Source organism: Myotis myotis, unplaced genomic scaffold (assembly GCF_014108235.1).
Source record: "Myotis myotis isolate mMyoMyo1 unplaced genomic scaffold, mMyoMyo1.p scaffold_m19_p_1, whole genome shotgun sequence".
Taxonomy (NCBI): domain Eukaryota; kingdom Metazoa; phylum Chordata; class Mammalia; order Chiroptera; family Vespertilionidae; genus Myotis; species Myotis myotis.
Window position 1 is genome coordinate 215,209,153 of NW_023416313.1, and position 18,913 is coordinate 215,228,065.

Sequence of the window (18,913 nt, forward strand, 5' to 3'; positions counted from 1 at the left end):
TGAGTGTCAGGTACGAGCCCAGCTGTTCAGAGGCCACTAAACTGGGCTGGGGTGATACCATGCCTTTTACATATTGACCAGGCCAGTTTGGATGCCATTCTCTCAAGGGGTACCAACTTCAACACAGTTCTTCCTCTCCCGTCCTGGGAGGTGCCCCTGCTCCGAGTTCCAGTTGTTCCCTTGAGCCTAAACCTATGCCATTAAACAGAAAGTTCTTGTTTGTGCTGCGTGTGGTTGCCACCTCTCGCGGAGCTGCGAGCTTTGAGCACAGTCAAGACTCAGTCCCTGGTTAATGCCAAAATATCCATTTAAGAATTCCTGTGCCCACACCACATGCGAGAGTGAGAGTGATATAAAGGTGGACACATAAGTAGATGCACTCCAGGGAGAGTGTGGGTACAGGACAGCATCTTCCATGGGGAGGAGCCGCTCCCTCGCTGCCTTGTAGGGGCCGGGTCTGCCAGGTTTCTGCCCGGAGACCCATGTGTGACTGTGAATTCTTACCCAGAATGCTGTGCACAGATGCCTGCTCATCTTTTCAAATGCTATTTCCCTTCTCCTTCAACCAGGAAAAAAAGTCTTTAAAACATTTTTTATATGTTTTGGTTGATTTTTTTTTTTAGAGAGAGAGAGAGGAAGGGGGAGGGATAGAGAGATAGAAACATCAATTGGCTGCCTCCTGCATGCTCCCTACTGGGAACTGAGCCCACAACCAGGGAATCCAACCGTGACCTCTTGGTCTATGGGCCCTCAACCGCTGAGCCACAAAGGCCGGGCAGGGAAAAAAGGCTTAATTGCTGGTAGGCCTTAACACTTGCTAATCTCCTTTCTAATAAGGAGGATAAGCCACAGGCTGCAGACCTCCAGCAAACAGTAGTAGGAGCCAGTGAGGAAGACAGAGAGGGAGGCGAGACTAACCCAGGAGAAAGGGTAAGGGAACCCACTCCAGCAAGTGCCCAGATGATTTTGCACAGCAATAAAATTTCAAAAATAGTTTCAGGGACAAGCATAGGTTGCCAACTTCTTGTTTTGCCAAGTAAGGATACTGAACTCACTATCGCGTGCTGATTTTCCTCTTTGCCTTGGACTCGGGGAAAGGTCATGTTTGACCACTTGCTTGTGCGTATATGTCTGTTCCCCCACCCGCACCCTCGCCCCAACCTCAGCGTTACACTGTAAGCTCCAGCAGCCCACGTCAGAACTCCCTCTGCCCTCCACGCAGGAGGCCCCTTGAAATAGACCGGACTGGATCCAGAATCTGAGAATTATTACTTATTTCCTCATTTCACTTGAGAACTTTTTGCATTTCCTTATCTTCCTTCAGAGAATTTCTGTGAAACGGCCTTTCTAAGATGACTTAACTACAAAGCCATCTCAAAAAATAAAACACCGAAAAACAAAACACACATCTTATACACTGGATTCATTTCAACCCTTGATAAGAAAGTAGTATAAATATATATGCTTCTTATGGAAATGAATTCTAATGAAAGGGTGTATTCGCACTTTCAGCCTCAGGGCCTGACCTACAATGGCCAAGAATGCATGTGCAAAGAATGTGAATGCCTTCTTCTGCAGAAGCAAATGACCAGAGACTTTCCATTCGTTCATCTTGACATAACCTATCCACAGCCAGCCAAGACGGCTGCTCTGAAGGAAACCAATTTGCAGACCCTGGACCAGAACCAGGACTTGCAGCAACAACTAAGGATTTAGATGAGTTTAGTTTATGAATTCTTGGGAGACAATGGCCATATCTATTAATGTGTCCTGCACAATGCCTATTTGCCATGAACAGAAATCTCCCTTATCCCTTCACACCAGCACTCTGGATCCGGCCTCCTCATCCCTCACAAACAGCTTGCAAAGGGCCTTCTGGACAAACGAAGGAATTCACAGTCACTGTGTTACCTTTCAGGACACAGAGACTGACTCAGAAATGTTTCAGATGAATTCTCAATTAAATAAAAATGGGTTTTAATTTCACTTCCCTTTATCGGGCAGGACCATACACTCTTAAGTAAGGACAATTATAGTCATTTTAAGAGCTACTCTAAACAGAGTGTTTCCTATCTGCCAAACACTCTGCCAAGTATTTTATGTGAATTATTTTATTTCGGCCAGGCCGGCATGGCTCAGTGGTTGAGCATCAACCTATGAACCTGGAGATCATGGTTCGATTCCCAGTTGGGGCACATGCCCAGGTTTGGGGCTCCATCCCCAGTAGGGGGCATGTGGGAGGCTGCCAATCAGTGATTCTCTCTCATCATGGCTGTTTCTATCTCTTCCTCTCCCTTCCTTGCTGAAATCAATAAAAATATATTTTTTTAAAAGAATAATTTTATTTAATTATCACACTGTCTGTATAAGGTAAACATCATTCTCCCCATTTTACAGATGAGGAAATGGAGGCACAGGTGCTTACCTTATTGCCTAGGAATCCACAGCTCAGAAATCACACCCAAAGTCACTCAGCTAAAAAGAAGAAGGACTGGAACCTGAAAGCAGGGCTTATATTCTCACCCTAATATCCACTGCCTCTCCCAGGGACCCTGGGCCACTTCACGAAAACCGATCCTGCCACAGGCCACAGCTTCTATGGTGCGTGCCCTTTGCATGGCTGTGCTTTGAAAACCTGGGTCACCCCCTCTTTCCTTGAAGCCAGTGTTGTTTCCCTTTTTTTTTTTACAGTCCTGTTCAGGCTTTCTGCCCTCTCTCTCTCAGGGGCTCTAACTTTGGCCCTGGGGTCTTGACGCGCCCTGCAGCTAACCTCCCAAAGTTATTCCATTCAATTAGACAAACCCCTTCCTCTCAGGATAGAGGTTGCCATTCCAAAATGGCTCATGATGGACCAAAACTCAGTACTTGTTTTACATAAACCGAGCTCTTCAGAGCTCACACGCTTCTTTCACCTGCTTCAGTTTGTGAGGACAATGGGACTGACATCATCATGGGAGCTGCTCCCCGATCCTGTCGATGTCTCCCTTTGTCACTTCTGTGGCCCCCGGTCTCCCTGTATGTAGAATACCAACTCTCAGCCTACCACATGAACATGACTGCAGTGACCAAGTGAGGTAGTAAAAATACTTTGAGAAAAAACTGATGCCGTCCGCAACGCAGGTGTGAATACCACACCTTTTCCAAACAGCACAGGTTACGGCAAATACTGGGCGCCGACAAGGCCAAGCTTGGTTGGGTCCAGAAACTCTGTTACATATATGGGGATTTCCACTGAATTCAAACGCTTCCCAGAAACACCTAGAGCCCTTAGCAAAGGTTCTAACCGGGCAGCCAATCGGAAAAACCCCGTGGGCCTATGAATCAGTCTTTGGGAGACTTTTTTGTTTTGTGTTTAACATTTGGGTCCCATGGCTGACTCAAGCATAACTTCCTTGGCGTTGAAGGAACTGGGAACTGAGATGAACTGCCCCGTTTTTAACTGCATTTGGCCTCTGTGTACCCCATGTTGTAAGTGCCCCGTCTGTCGGGGCACCGTGAGAACGATGATCTGTCACTGGCTAGTCTGAAAGCCTGGCTGGCGTGGCTCAGTGGTTGAGTGTCGACCTATGAAGCAGTAGGTCAAGGTTGGATCCCCAGTCAGGTCACATGCCCCGGTTGTGGGCTCAATGTTTCTCTCTCCCTCTCCCATCCTCTCTGAAATTGAAAAAAAATAAAAAATTTAAAAAAAAAATATATATATATATATATATATATATATTATATATATATTTTTAAAGAGCTTTGGTGTCTGAGAAGTTTAGGATTCCTAAGATAAAGGGTTCTAGCCTTCTAAGAATCTCAAATTCTCTCTCTCTCTCTCTCTCTCTCTCTCTCTCTGTATGTGTGTGGCTTTTAAAATGGCTTAAATAATGAGAGCATCACAGGAAAATATATGGAATTGTGTTTGTTGACTACTTACATACCCTCTACCCTGTCCAGCTGACTCTGCCTCTGGATGCATCAGACTCCATATTGCCATAGATCCCCCCCCCCCCCCCCCCCCCCCACTTCCTGGAGTCTCTCATTTCCTCCATTGCATTCATTCAGAGGACAAAGAAGACCTCGTAAATGTCATTTCATATTCCAAGCAATTTGCTATAGGCAACTACACCATTACATTGTACAAATAAATTTACATAAATCATTATTAGAATGCTTTATCTTAGCAACATTATTTGGTTCCCAGAGCACAAATTAAATGCATGCTTAAAGCAGAATATTTTAAAGTTATTCCTATATTGTTTATGAGATAGAATTAGAAATTTCCTTTTTCTTTCATAGTGGAATTTTTTTTTGTTTTTGTTTTCTTTGTACATTTAGAAACCACATCTATAATTTTCTAGGGAGGGGATGAGTTCTTAAAAGCAAGCAATGCAATCGATGAGTCTGCCACATTTGGTTCATTTTCAGAGACTGTTCCCTTTGATTCCATGGGTTTGGTTTTGAACACTGATTAGGAAGGTCAGGAACCAGGGAAATTAATACCAGCTTGTGAGTCGATGGGTTTTTGTTTGATATTATTCTGCAAGCAAAAACTGGTCTTTGGTTGTGGTGCGGCTTTTTTTTTTTTTTTAAATAAACAAATTTGTACATAAACTTCCTGAAAACAGAGCTGGTTTTTCCTAGCTGTTTGTGTTGGGAGGGTGCCTGTTTGGACCAACTGCATAGCACAGGGCAAGTCTTCACTGGCTAGAGTTCGACTCCACCCTAGATTTCTAAATGCGGTCTTTTCTCCCTATGCAAAACGCGTGCCGTTTTAAAGCCAGCGGCACCATCAACAGCAGGGGAGTGGGGACAGAAAGGGACTGGCGGGAATTCAGGAGACACACTACAGCCCCGGTCCTGCTCCTTTGCGGTTCTGGAGATGCATGGGGGGATCTGGTATCTTCGCTGCTTGTCTGGGTCCTAAGAGGCTGAACTCACCGCTCAGGGCTGCAACCTTCCACCAGCTTGTGGCCTGGGAACAGAGTCCCAAGCCTGTGTCAGGAAAGTGTGGGCCCCATGGGGCCAAGGGCTCAACCTCGTGCCTACGAGCACAGCGTCAGGCCTGGAATCAGAACCGAGTGCTGTCCCTTGAGAGCCATGTGATCATGAACAATTCAACTCCTTCTGCCTCCGTTACCTCATTATCCGTAGTTACAAGAACCTATAGTGTTACCCTATATAATAAAAGGCTAACATGCAAAGTGTCCCCTCCAGAGTTTGACAGAGAGACCGATAGTTCTATCGCTTGCTATGACATGCGCTGACGACGAGGGGGCGGCGTGGAACATGGCGGCGACCAGTGGTGGTGGTGGTGGTGGCGGCAGGATGTTGAGGGAGCCAGGGAAGGAGGAGGCAGGGAGGTGGGGAACCTGATCAGCCCTATTGCAGGGCAGGCCTAGGGACCCTACCCGTGCAGGAATTTTGTGCACCCGGCCTCTAGTCTGAAAATAAAGAGACTACTCGTACCTACCTCACAAGTTTGGAGATTGAATGAAGCAACGGAGGCAAAAGCTTAGAACAGTGTCTGACACTTAGAAAAAGCTTAGTAAACAGGAAGTAATAATCTCAAAAGATGACCAGTGGGGTCAAACTGAGGTGATCACATAATCTACAGTCTACACCCAGATGTTTCTGGGTGTGAAAGGGAGGACTGTATGATAATTATGTTGGGTTAACTGGCAAATGCTAGGACAGTCCCAGGCGTGTATGACTACCCAGACGCTAGCCCACTGCCATTCAAGATGTGATAAAGAAATTAAGTAACAATTGTATCTTAAGATATTTTACAACTCATGATACCTTTCAAAGCGCCTTCATACATCTTATTTGCTCCTTTAATAAACTATGTAGCCCAGCCAGTATGGCTCAATGGTTGAGCATTGACCTAGGAATCAGAAGGTCATGGTTCCATTCCCAATCAGGGCACATGCCTGGGTTGTGGGCTCGATCTCCAGTCGGGAGCATGCAGGAGGCAGGCGAACAATGATTCTCTCTCATCATTGATGTTTCTATCTCTCCCTCTCCCTTCCTCTCTGAAATAAAAAAATCTTTTTTAATAAACTATGTGAAAAAATTATAGGGCTGGGTTCCTGACCCTTTAATAATGACCAAACACGTGGCAAGCATAGAAAAAGAATGGGGTTTCCCCCGGTGACACAGTATCACAGGCACCGTGGGGGCCCCAAGCAATCCTCTGCTCTGCCCTACTTCCCAGCCTCGGGGAAGCGAGACAGGGTCATGTGACTAATTCTGGCCAATGGGCTGTGGATGTAAAGCTGGTTTGGGTCATTTCCAGGCTAAGGCAGTTAAGAATGAGTGTGTGTTCTCAACTTTTCCCCCCACACATTGCAGCAGCCAGGAAGCCGTGTTTGAAGATGTAGGTGTCACAAGAGGGAGGAAGCTTGGAACCTCAGAACACTGGCTACAGGCAGGCACACTCGTGGCTGCCGATCCAGGCTCTGCCTCCAGGAAGGCCCAAGCTCCGGGGTCAGCAGGGCTCAGCTGCAGGAGCACCTGAGCGTGCGGGACAGTGGACTGTGGCCTGACAGGAAGAGCAGGTGCCTCAGAAATCAACTCTCAGCACTATCTTCAAGACCCAGGCCAGCAAAAGCCGCCACTGCTTTATCCAAGAGCACCCCTGGAAAAGAGCCAGGCGTGGGCAGCATGTACTTGGCCATCTCGGGGCTAATCAGGGCATGTGCTCCCCATCCTTGACTGTGGTCCCTCACGCAGCCCTGAGACTCCCGACTTCCGGCTTTCGGAACTCTCTAGATAAGCTCTCAGCATCAACTTATAAACACGTGTCCTTGGCTTATGCTCCCTACCTGTCAATTCCACTCCTCAGCCCAGAATAGCACCCTGTGAATCACCAGGTACTGACCTTACACGATCCCTGGTTCATCCCAAGGCCTTTTCAAGCCACACCTGCCAGGCAGAGCTTGGAGGGAAGGGGTGCACATGTGTAAGAGAAGAGTCAATAATCAGGTAGACAGGCAGAGACCGGGTGTGGACAAACCCAAAGAAGCAGAAAAGGCCAGCAAAGTGGCAGCCAAAGCCAGGGCTGGAGTGACAATGACTGCTGTCCCTGAAGGAAGCTGCCAGCCAAGGCCCCACCGTAACAGGGCAGGTGAGAATCAGGGTCCTAGTCCAGGCAGCCAGGGCTGGGGTGACAATGACTGCTGTCCCTGAAGGAAGCTGCCAGCCAAGGCCCCACCGTAACAGGGCAGGTGAGAATCAGGGTCCTAGTCCAGGCAGCCAGGGCCCCCATTACCTGGGCTCACTGCGGGCTCATTCCCATCTTCCCACCCAGGCGCCAAGCTGCTCCTCTCCCCGCCTCCTGGCCTAACAATCCACAGTGATAAAGCCCAGCCCACGCCCTCCCTCTTCCATGGATTCTTCCCTAGTTATTTCAGTTCCAGTCCTAAAAGTCTCTAAATTCCCTGAACCAGAGAGCTACCATCACTGCCCAGCCCCAGCCCCAGCCCCACATGGCAACACCATGTGCCACCCTCTCATGAGTGGGTGGGCCCTGGGTCTGTGGCTAAGCTGTGAGCCCCACGTCTGTCCCAGGAACACATATTTTAGCCCCATCTGACCCGAGAACACATAACCCATACTCAATAATACTTATGACCTCCATTAAAAGGTATAACATAAGAAGGATTAATTCAAGTAATACTAGTATGTGGTCATATGAGAAAGAAAATGATTTAGAGGAACTACGGTAGAATCCAGTTTCCACACGAAAAATTCCCAGCGAGGTTCCCTTTGCTTTGTGTGCCTATGAAATGCACCCAAACTTCAAATGAAGATGTGATTCGATGTTTTCATTATCTTAATGCCTAAATTGGATTGACCACATTGCCAGTCTGATCAGCTGCATAAATTGATCATTAAGAAGATTGGGAGGAAGAGGGGCGGATACCAATTGATGGAGACGATCAATTTGGCATCTGCATTTACATGTGGAATAGCGTTGGTATTTCATTTATTCAGTGCAGTCGCTGGGAGGTGTAAGCGAGCTGGTGAAGACCGACCGTGGTTACCTGAGTCAGAATGGGTCCAGGAAACCGAGGTCAGCATTGCTCCAGTCACGGGAAGGACAGAGAAGCCTCCATTGTCACCAGAACCGCGGTCTTCCGGGAGATGATGCTTCTAGTGGCTGGTGGAGAGGAGCAGAAGGAAGATGGGGTTAGAGCCGAGGAGGAGAGAGGACCCTCTCAGCCACAGTGAATGCCATCTCTGGCCGGGCTCTAAAAGATGCCACACTTCAGTGACAGTGCCGATTGCAACAGCACCTCTTTGTTGCTTGGAAAGTTTATTGAAGCGCCGGGTCTTTCACAACGGAGTGTTCTTGAAACTGCCTCACACGGCACAAAAGGACCCAGAGATGTGAAAACGCAGGCCATAGACACTGTGAGATTATCTTCTGTTACTACAACTGCTATTGAGACATTTGTGAGATCGCTTTATTTTACTATGGTTGCCGCTGAAACACTTGTGTGGGTAAAGGAGAGACCTCAGAGCACCAACAAGCACTGTAGGCCAGTGCTGAACCACCGGGTAGGCCAGGTCCACAGGCGCAAACTCAGGGACTCTCTATCCTGCTGCTGGAAAAGAAAATGACTCTGGCTCTACTCCTGGGGGAAACGGTCCCCTCTAGCTAAAGCTCACTAAATGGGCTGCAAGCTTTTGAGCCACAGTTTAACCCATAATCTTGCAAAATAGGAAAGTTGGTACATGGGGTGGACTGCATCATAATTGGATGGAAGGTATTTTTATTTATTTATTTTTGGGGGCCTTCGCCTCAAGGAAGACAGATCAATAGACGGTCTACTAAAAACAGTGGTATTACCCGATGAGGTTAGTGTGAGAATCCTAGGAAATAAATCCACTGAATCAGTGGTTCCCAAATGATAGTCCCTGGAATAGCAGCATGAGCATCCCCATGAGTTTGTTGGAAATGCAAATTCTCGGCCCCCACCCAAGACCACCTGAATCTGAATATTTGGAGGTGGGCTCCAGCGATCTGTTTTAACAAGCCCTTCAAGTGATTCTGATCTTTCATTTATCCACCCATCCAAAGACATCCAGTCTGTTGTTGTAAACCAAAATTCTCCTACCCTGATGCATGTTACACTTCAATTAAGGGCAAAGTACTGAGCTGGGGATTGGAAGGAAGATGGAAGGGTCACAGAGAGAAGATGATGGGATGGCCACTTGGAGAAATGTGTTGTCCACTGTGGGAGATAAGACATGTATGTAGGTAACTCAAATACAGACAGACTGTGTTATTTCCTGTAACGAACAGAAGGTTTCAGAGGAGACATTTGTTTCTGGTGGAGGTGAGGAGGGGGGCAGATAGGAGACAGCATCAAGACAATAACAATACTAATGGGCCTTGAGTTTTGACCAGGAGGACCAAGCATGAAGGCTATTCAGGGTGCATGGAGTAGCCAGGTCTGGCTGATACCGGAGACACGTGGAAGGTGATCCAGGTGAGACAAAAACACTTTCAAGTACAAACAGGTAAATGCTAGGCGCCTGTGGCATCTGTTGTTTATGTTTAGAAACTGGCATCTAATAAATCAGGGACTCAAAGGTTTCTGAACCCAGCTTGCTTTTCTGTCCTTTCTGTACTGCATTTTCTTGAAGGGAGCTTAAAGGAGCAACTGTGGAAGGTTTGCCCAGGAGGAAGACACGAAAGAACATTTTAAAGTAGGCACAGGACTCTGGATGTCACTGTAGCCTCAGGCCATTCTGCAAAGGGGCAGAATCTTACCAGACCTAAGAAGCCCCTGAGGACATCTATGGTTTTAGCTTTAGAAAACAACTCCAGGGACTAGTGGTGTGCCTTAGTCACAGGGAAAAGTTAAAGGATTGGAGAGGAGAAATGGATGAGGGTAGTCCAAAGGTACAGACTTCCAGTTATAAATAAGTCAAGGGAATGTAATGAACAGCCCGATGACTACAATTAATAATATTCTATCGCATATTTGAAAGTTGCTAAGAGGGTAGATCTTAAAAGTTCTCAGCACATAAAAAAATGTTGTAACTATATAAGGTAATGAATGTTAACTAGACTTAATTATGACCATCTCGCAATATATACAAATATCAGATCATTATGTCGTACACCAGAAACTAATAAGTCATATGTCAATTATACCTCAATTTAAAAATATTGAAATCATGTTAAAAATGTTAAACCGATACTCAAGATCTCCAAGTAGAGAAAAATAATTTTCATGATCCAGAAGGTATGGCTTGCCCAGCCAGCATGACTCAGTGGTTGAGCATTGACCTATGAACCAGGAGGTCACGGTTAAAATCCCATTCAGGGTTGTGGGCTCCATCCCCAGTGTGGGGCATGCAGAAGGCAGCCAATCAATGATTCTATCTCATCCTTGATGTTTCTATCCCTCTCTCCCTCTCACTTCCTTTCTGAAATCAATAAAAAAAAATTTTTTTAAAAAAGAAGGTATGGTATTTGCTTCTAGAAAACTAACATAAATAGAATGCTTTCTTTCCTGATGCTGCCAAATGAATGATGGGATACTGAAAATGTGTGTGATGTCACACAAGGCTCTGATGGAAACGAAGCTGGATTCAGTATTGGTGATATCTGGTCGCTCATCCCAGCTCTGCCATTTGGCCATTGAGTCATTATGGGCAAGGCATTCAACCCCCTACACCTCAGTGTTTCCTCAATCAAGAAACAGAGGCACTGGCCCTAACCGGTTTGGCTCAGTGGATAGAGTGTCGGCCTGCAGACTAAAGGGTCCCAGGTTCGATTCTGGTCAAGGGCATGTACCTTGGTTGTGGGCACATCCCCAGTGGGGGTGTGCAGGAGGCAGCTGATCGATGTTTCTAACTCTCTATCCCTCTCCCTTCCTCTCTGTAAAAAAAAATCAATAAAATATATTTTAAAAAAGAAAAGAAACAGAGGCACTGGCTTGCCCCAACTTCTTTGAAATTTAAATAAGAAAATACACATGAAGTTGCTGTGAAAATGATAAAGTTGCAATACGACACAGAAGTAGAGAATTATCCTACTCCCTGGGACATTTGGGTACTAATTAACACTTGTTACTGTGTTTGGCCTTTGAAAATATAGAAATAAAATGTTTCTTATGCCCTTGAGACTCCTTTTAAATATTTGCAGATATAGCACTTCTAAGGAGCAAACTTGGCATCAACCAGAGCACTCTCCCATGAAACGCTTCACGGCGATTTTTTTACTTGTGATTTTGTTTTTAATTTCATTCCTCTGACCACGATGGGGGATCCAGTTATCTTTCAGCCGCGCCTGGGGAGCACAGCTCAGTCTTCAGCAACACAGACATATACGATGGCGATAATTTATCATCTCTGCAGTAGTGTCGTCCCAGATGGACCATTTACTGATTTATTTCCATATGTAACTGGCAGAGAGATTAATCAGGCTTCCAACTTGGAAACCCGAATTGCGCTTTATTTCCTTAACTGGCTAACTCTAGACTAGAGGAAGTACACAATCACACAGAAAACCAAGAGTTCCCCTTCCAAAGCCTGCTGACCTCCAATGCCTTTACACACACACACACACACACACACACACACACACACACAGCTTGTTCCTCCTGTCCACTCGGAGGGCTGGTGCTTTCCTTAGATACTCATGGGCTTCCCATAGGAGCTGAGTCTAATAGAACTGCGGGTACCATGAGCCCAGAAACCTTAATGCCAATCAGGTCCAGTTGCAGCCACACTCCCCTCCCCGTGTGCAAGCTCAGGCTCATATTTCTGAGACCGAAGAGATCCCTCTGCCACGGCGCTGCACCCAGCTGGCCCCGCTGTGCGGTGCCCGGGCCCTGGAAAGTATGCGCTTTCTTTTTTCCACTCTTTTTAAGGGTCTGAACTTGACTGAATTCAGCAGCTGCCATAACGTCAGCCAGGCGATGGCTAATGACTTGCTAGCATTGCTCCCAGTCCACCCCCCACCCCCAGGTCAGCTCCCAGTCCACTTTCGTTAATTCTACCCCCGTGATATTACCTCTTAGCAAGGAGTATTAATGGGACTGTTGTCACCGGACAGTGTTTACATACAGAAAGCCAGCCAATCGCAACACAGGGCAGAAAGCACCAGCTGACTGTGACATCTCACGTGGAACCCAAGGCTTTGGGCAGGAAGGCTCAGTACACAGGGCCAAGGAGGTATTTTTTTAAAAAATCCTCATCCAAGGAGATGTTTTTATTGAATTATTTTTTCTTTATAGACAGAGCTAGGGAGAGAAACACCGATCGACTGCCTCCCACACTGACCGGGAATCAAACCGGAAATCTTTTGTTATACGGGATGATGAACCAACCAATGAGCCATCAGCCAGGGCAGAACCATGTAGAGCTGTCACTGGCTCCCCGCACACCTGGGTCACTCACCCCCGAGTGGCTTTGGCACAGGCACTTAGTTTGGGTTCACAGTTCTCTACTCTGTAGTTTGAGTTTACTCTATCAGGTTCCTCCTGGCTCTAAAATCTCGTGATACTATGAATATGGGGGGGGGGGGGGGGGATCAGCCATCCCCTTGGTTTCTGTGTTTAGATGATGCCAAACAGCCAGAAGTTTGGAAGCCTCTGAAAGTGGCTGAATCGGTCCAGATGCTGGGGGCTGAGACAGACAGAGCCGCGGGAAGCTCAGTACCCAACAGACTCTCCTCCAGCAGAGAGCATGAGCGCTGGAAAGTTGCACAACTTTACAAGTTTTTAAGAATGCGATGCAATACAACAGTTCGGAGTACTGTTCTAGGGATGGCAAAAGCTACAAGGTGCCGAAGTCATGGACCTTTCTCCGTACACTGACATCTCAGTTAAGAAGAGACACAACTGATCTGAATACAGTGAAAGAAGTGCTATCATTGAAGACAAAGAAACTGTGATGGGAACATGGAAGTTGGAAAAATGCTCCTGACGAGGGAAGAGGGGAAGAGCTGTAAGGTTGTATGAAGGACGTGGAATCTAAGCTGGGTCTTACAAAGCAAAGATGGGGGGAAGGCGTTGGACGGATACACCAGCAAGAGCAAAGGCCTAGGGCTTCCTGGCCAGCCCAGGACAGGGTATCGGGTGCCCTAGGGCAGCCACAGGATGCTCCAGGGGAAGAGGGCTAGTGGGAGGGAAGGCTGGGCTGGCGCCAGTGTGGAAAGCCCTGGACACCAGCCTGCAGGCTCGCTCATGCCCCGTGCCCCGTGCCCACCGAGAACCATCAGAAGTTCCGGAGCAGTCGAGACTCCAAATGAGCTACACCTCAGGAAGTTGATTCTGGCAATTCCGTTACCATTTAGGACTGGTAATAAGATCTGTCTGTACCTTCATTTTTCTCTTATTCATTCCATGCTGCCACTATTTGGGAATCCCTCACATTTATTTTTTTTTCCAAATCAATTTCCTGGCCCTTCAAATGGAAGCAATTGAATTTCCTACGAGCACTGCCAGGATTTAAATTTGAATGACTGATTCGGCCTGGGGCTTGGCATTTAGGTGTATGTGGTTTTTCTATTCTTACAAAAGAGTTAAGTAACACGGCACAGACTGGTGGACTTTTGTTTTGTTTTGTTTTTTTACACTGGAAAATATTTCTGGGTGGTGAAAAAATATATACCAACGTCCCGACTGTTGGAAGGGCCTGCCTGCTCTAATACTCCCAAACAGACAAACGTTGACCGAGTCATCCAAAGTAGTTCATCGAAGCCCTGGCCAGGTTGCTCAGTTGGTTAGAGCGTCATCCCCATGTGCCAAGGTTGTGGGTTCGACCCCTGGTTAGGGCACATACAAGAATCAACCAATGAATGCATAAATAAGTGGAACAACAAATCGATGTTTTTTCTCTCTCTCATCAATAAATTAAAAAAAATTTTAAGTAGTTCATTGAACCTTTGCTGATTTCCGGTTTCGGAGTCCAAGGTTTCCAGGGCTGCTCCAAGTACTAATAGCAGAATGTGATGTAAACCCTCAAACCAATGGCATCTGGCTCCTCTGCCCTGGGGGGGCCAAGCACAGGTGGTTTCCTGCAGCTGTCACAGAAAGAAGCTGACCACCACAGCACACAGGGCCCGAGCCAGGCAAGCCAGGGCACAGGGGAGCAGTCTGCAAGCCTGTCCTCCCCTGGTCCCCAAAGATGGGCTGGAGCCTCAAAACTCCACAGGGATGAGTGTGGGAGTAGGCAGGTGAGACTCCGAGAAAGGGGCTGCTCTTTGGTACGAGCCACCATTGAAAAAAATCCCCCTTAGAAGACACAAACTTCACTTCCCATCTCTGGGTGGCTCAGACTACAGATGGGCATAAATGGGAAGCTTCAACATTAGTTTCACTTTGGGTCACCTTATTTAGAAAGGCAAATCGTGTCTATCCACTGGGGCGTCAGATATGCTAGGGTTCAGGTCCCTGATTTATAATGAAAAATCTGTCCCATCCCTCCATATTACCAGGGAATGCGGGAAGCTCCAGACAATACCCCCCCCAACCCCCATGTTCTCTTAAAATCTAATCAAACAGTTAATGTGAGGGACAACATGTAGTAGACGCTGTAGGCAGTTCCCCGTGCACACAGAAAACAGTCTCACACACTACAAAAGAGTTGCGTGTCTCAGGCGCCACTTTTTGTAAAAGTCCACCTATGGTCAGAAAATGAATCCTCCTCACAAGACCAGATTAGCTTAAATCACCATGCCATTCCACATTCTCTTCACTGACACATGACCAACCAAACTATACGGTAAGTGCAGGCTTACACTGAATAATGGGCATATAAGAATATTTTGACATTAAAAACTCGGTCTAAATTGAACTACAACATACTTGAAGGCTCCTGCAATCATACCATGCACACTGAAATCTATTAACCTAACACCCTGCTATTCAAAAGCAGGGGTCTGGCATGTAAATAAATACCCATTTGAACACTTCTCCTAAATTACTTAACTGCACGATTTGATTGCAAAGTCACCCATTTACAAAGTCTGTCATCTTTACTTGGTTGCTCTCAGCACTCAAGTCTCATCAGGTTACAATGTGGCAGCATAACATAAACACAGAGACCAGCATATGGCACCAAAAAGTAGCAGCCAATGTCAAAGACAAACCAGGGTCATCCCAGGGAAAGAGATATTTACATAAGCATTCCGAAAAGACAATGGAGCCCCAATTCCCCTCTAGCTGCTCACCCAATCAACCTCTCTGCATCTCACCTGACCATTTTTACAGAAAAGCAATTTCTACAATGATACATTCAAAGACCTTAGTTGCCATAAACTCAGAAGCAAAGATTCTGCTGCACGTTAGAATTGCTTTAAGACTCGGCTGTCTTCAACCTGAGCTTTCATTCCTTACCCATTACTCACGCCCCCCACCCCTCTACAAAATTAGCTTCCCTGGCAATATCCTTCTTAAAGATGTCACCGGCCACGGCCGTTTTCTTACCTTTGTAACTCACATTGGTTTCCTTTGATGCTATTTACCCAAGCAAGGGCAATTGCTTGACTGGAATCTTGCAACTTTCAACTTTGTCCCAATTTTGCTGTCGTGGTGAGGAGGGGGGAATGCCAAAGCCCCCCAGTGCATCTCTCAGCTGAATCTGAGCTGTATTTTAAATTCTTTTACACTTACTTAATATAGTGTGTGCTGCCTGTCCACTGATGCGATATCAGAAACCTGCAAGCTACTATTTCTGCAACTGTGTCACTGTAGATAGTCTGAAACATGTACGTCGCTGTTGCCATGGAAACAAACACAGCTAGGGTAGAGTGCCACGCTGTGTTAATTCCTTCACCCATGAACCCCAGGGGAAGGCTAACATTCATCTTCTTTCTCCTTTAGTCTCACACTGCTTTAATATATTTTTTTAGCATTATCAAATGATGTACTAAATGCACAGGGTACACCTGAAAATCCGGATGGCTGAAATGAGCCGTGTCCAACCTAGCGGGCTGGGGATCTGCTTCAGGTGGGGCTGCTAGGCAATAGATCCTTTCACCAACTTCTCCTGGGAGAGATGGAGAACTTTCCTGCTTTTAAAACAGTTCGGGCAGGACAAAAAAAAAGGGGGGGGTGCGTATCTTGTCTCCTCTAAGAATAGTTATTGCGGAATCACACCAGAATAAAGATGCCATCAGCATTGTGCCTTATTGGTTCTGTGAAAGGCAGAGGGAGGTTTTGCAAACTTTCTGAAGTGGATCCCAGCTAAGAGTTCTTTGCCCTTTCACCGAGAGCTGCACGCGCAGGCTGCAAACCCAATAGTTTTAATTAGCCAAAAGCATGCACCCTCACCAGGGCTTCGCCTGTCCCCACCGGGTCTGTTTCTAAACTTACTGAAGAAGGTCTTAGAATGAGTGACAAGATGGACATCTGACATCACTCAGAAAGAAATGTGATTTCTCCCGGAATCTGAAAATTCTCTCATTTGCTGCAAGCTCAACTCTTTGACCTTATCCAATGTTTGGACTGGTGCAGAAAAGTCAGGCTCTCTCAGCACACCTAAAAGCCACAATGTGTAGATGCTGGTGCACTGGGCTGTCTTCCGATTATTCAAACCGGTACGCCACTTTAAATAATGGGGTTATTCAACACGGTAGACACAAGCAAGCTGTTCAAAATCTTAATTACATCCTATCCCTTGGGCTAGTTAATAATATTCAATCCAGATGAAAATGGCCACACTTTAGATTTGCATGCTGATGGGCTTCAACTTGAATATAATTTTCGCACTATACCATCAATTGTAGGCTTTGAAAGTGCAGATCTGCGACCCTCAACTGGCATTTTTTTTAAAAAAAAGAAACCACTACTTTATTTGTGGGAATTATGGCTAAATTATCCCACCAAAGCTAAGCCAAAATTTCCCATTATTTTCTAAACTGGACCATGCTTGGATATATACTATGATAATAATAATGAACTCATCCCTAAAGAGAAAGCAAAACAGGAAAGAGATACACAAACCTTACTGGTAAGAGAGATTACTTATTTTTTTATAGCAATCTCAAATGATGTGACGGGCCAGTAGCAAGCTGGTCTTGGAGCAGTAGCAGGGCAGACACAGATGACTCTTTAACTAATCATGACCAGTACTTACAAACTCAAGGAGCAGAACCACAGCCAGAGAAGCAATTACGCCTTACACGCACTTTACATGTCTGCACCAGGCATTTTCACGTGGGCCATCCCATTTGACTAACACAGGTTATACTGTGAATTCGCGTGGCGAGTATCAACAGTCTCATCTCACGGTAGAGAGCACCGAGGTTTTGAGGACCAGTGACTGGCCCACGGTCACACATTAAGTAGCAGAACCGTGTCCCTGTGGCCTGATCTAGTGCTCGGGCCGTGTGCCACGCTGACTCTAGGTTCCTCACACATGCAGATGGCTATAAAAGACTTAAAATAACTTAAAAAAATAACTTACAAAAACGGGACAGATATGCAGTATCAGATAAATTAGTGCAGATGTTAACTATGGCTGGTGGTTAAGCTCATGCTCCTCTCTGATCTCGTCCACCCAACTTTCTTCTCCCAAGGGTGGGAGGAGAGGAACCAGCCTAGAGACTGAGTTCAGCACCGGCCCCAAAGGAGGTCATCTCAGCCTGCTCACAAAGCCCTGAACCCCCTTCCTTCCTTCCCAGACACCCCAGCCCTGAGTGCCACTCCTCGAAGAGAGGAAGATGGTTGAAGTCCCTTGGGAGAAAGGAGGTGAAAGCAGGACTGGGAGCAACAAGCAGCAGCAATAAAGTGTTATCCTCCTGTGACAGTTAATTTCACGTGTATATATACATTTATATGTATGTGTGTGTGTTATGTCTGTCTGTATGCATGCATGCGTGTACATATGCACGTGGGTATGTGTATGTATGCATGTGTGTATGCATGTATGTACCAGTATGTACTAGTATGTACATCCTACTAGTCATGCCTCTCCAGGAAATTCTCACACACTTCCCTGAGGAAGCGAGTAATCGCAAGTGGATTCCGTCATGATCTGGGTTATGCACGACCTCTTCGTCTGGTTGAACATCAGACTCATTTCGTTACCCTCGACAGCAAGGGTGAAACGGATTTGGTCCTGCTGCATTTTGGGGAATGAGGACTTCCTAGAAGTAAATTTTGCCGGACTACTGACTTCATTCCAGGTGCTCCTGAGGCAGGAGGAGGCTTCCCGAGGGGCAGTGTTCTGGGGAGACCTCCCAGAGGGAGGGGGGAAACAGGGTGCCTTCCCGCAAATGCTCCAACTCAAGTCAGTGACTTGGTCCCTTTTGATAAAAACTTTCCAAAATGGACTGTGTAAGAAAACAACGAATCGGGCAAAGTACACAGCACGTGCTTTCGCCTGTTCTAGTTTTCCTGGCTGGCCTCACGCACATTATGATACCGAGTTCTCAGAAGCCAGGCAAGCGTAGGCGGGAGGGGAGGAGGTCACCCACACAGGAGCAGGCCTCACACACTTGTGGTTTCCTAAGCCTCGTATTTACATTTTCATTTTCTCTGGCCTCCGCTTGCCCCTCCCTGGCTGTCGGGGTACCAGCTGGCCTTCCCACCACGCAAAGTGGCCTGGCTCTCACTGTTCCCTCCCTATTTTGATTCACATCTAATATGCCAGGGGCTGGGAAACCAAATAAGAGAGTTGATTAGAATTTTGTCTGAAATAAGATGAAATAGGCCTCAGAAAGTGTCCCTGAGCATAAAAGTGTCAACTTTCAGATGTCATTGACTCCAGGTCAATTAGCCTAAAGCCAGGCACCTAATGAGCAATTTGCCTATAATTTAAAACCTTTTCTGAAGGTTTTTACATGGCAATGTCCTTTCCTCTTTTTTTCTTTTTTTCATCTCTTTGGCATCATAAGGTTCATAAATCAAGTCTTCTAAGGGCACACGCAGCTTGTTTTTAAATTTTAGTTTATGTTTCA

The 18,913-nt window shown here is 46.4% G+C and overlaps 1 protein-coding gene across 2 annotated transcripts in view; it reads right to left on the minus strand.

The window, feature by feature from the left end:
• The window catches only part of FOXN3 (forkhead box N3), a 369,468-nt gene that overhangs the window by 275,621 nt on the left and 74,934 nt on the right, over nucleotides 1-18,913 (minus strand). For both annotated transcript variants that reach the window (XM_036315184.1, XM_036315194.1), the window contains exon 2: nucleotides 8,031-8,146. The gene's annotated coding sequence lies outside the window, so the exon portion shown is untranslated. The remainder of the gene's footprint in view (nucleotides 1-8,030; nucleotides 8,147-18,913) is intronic.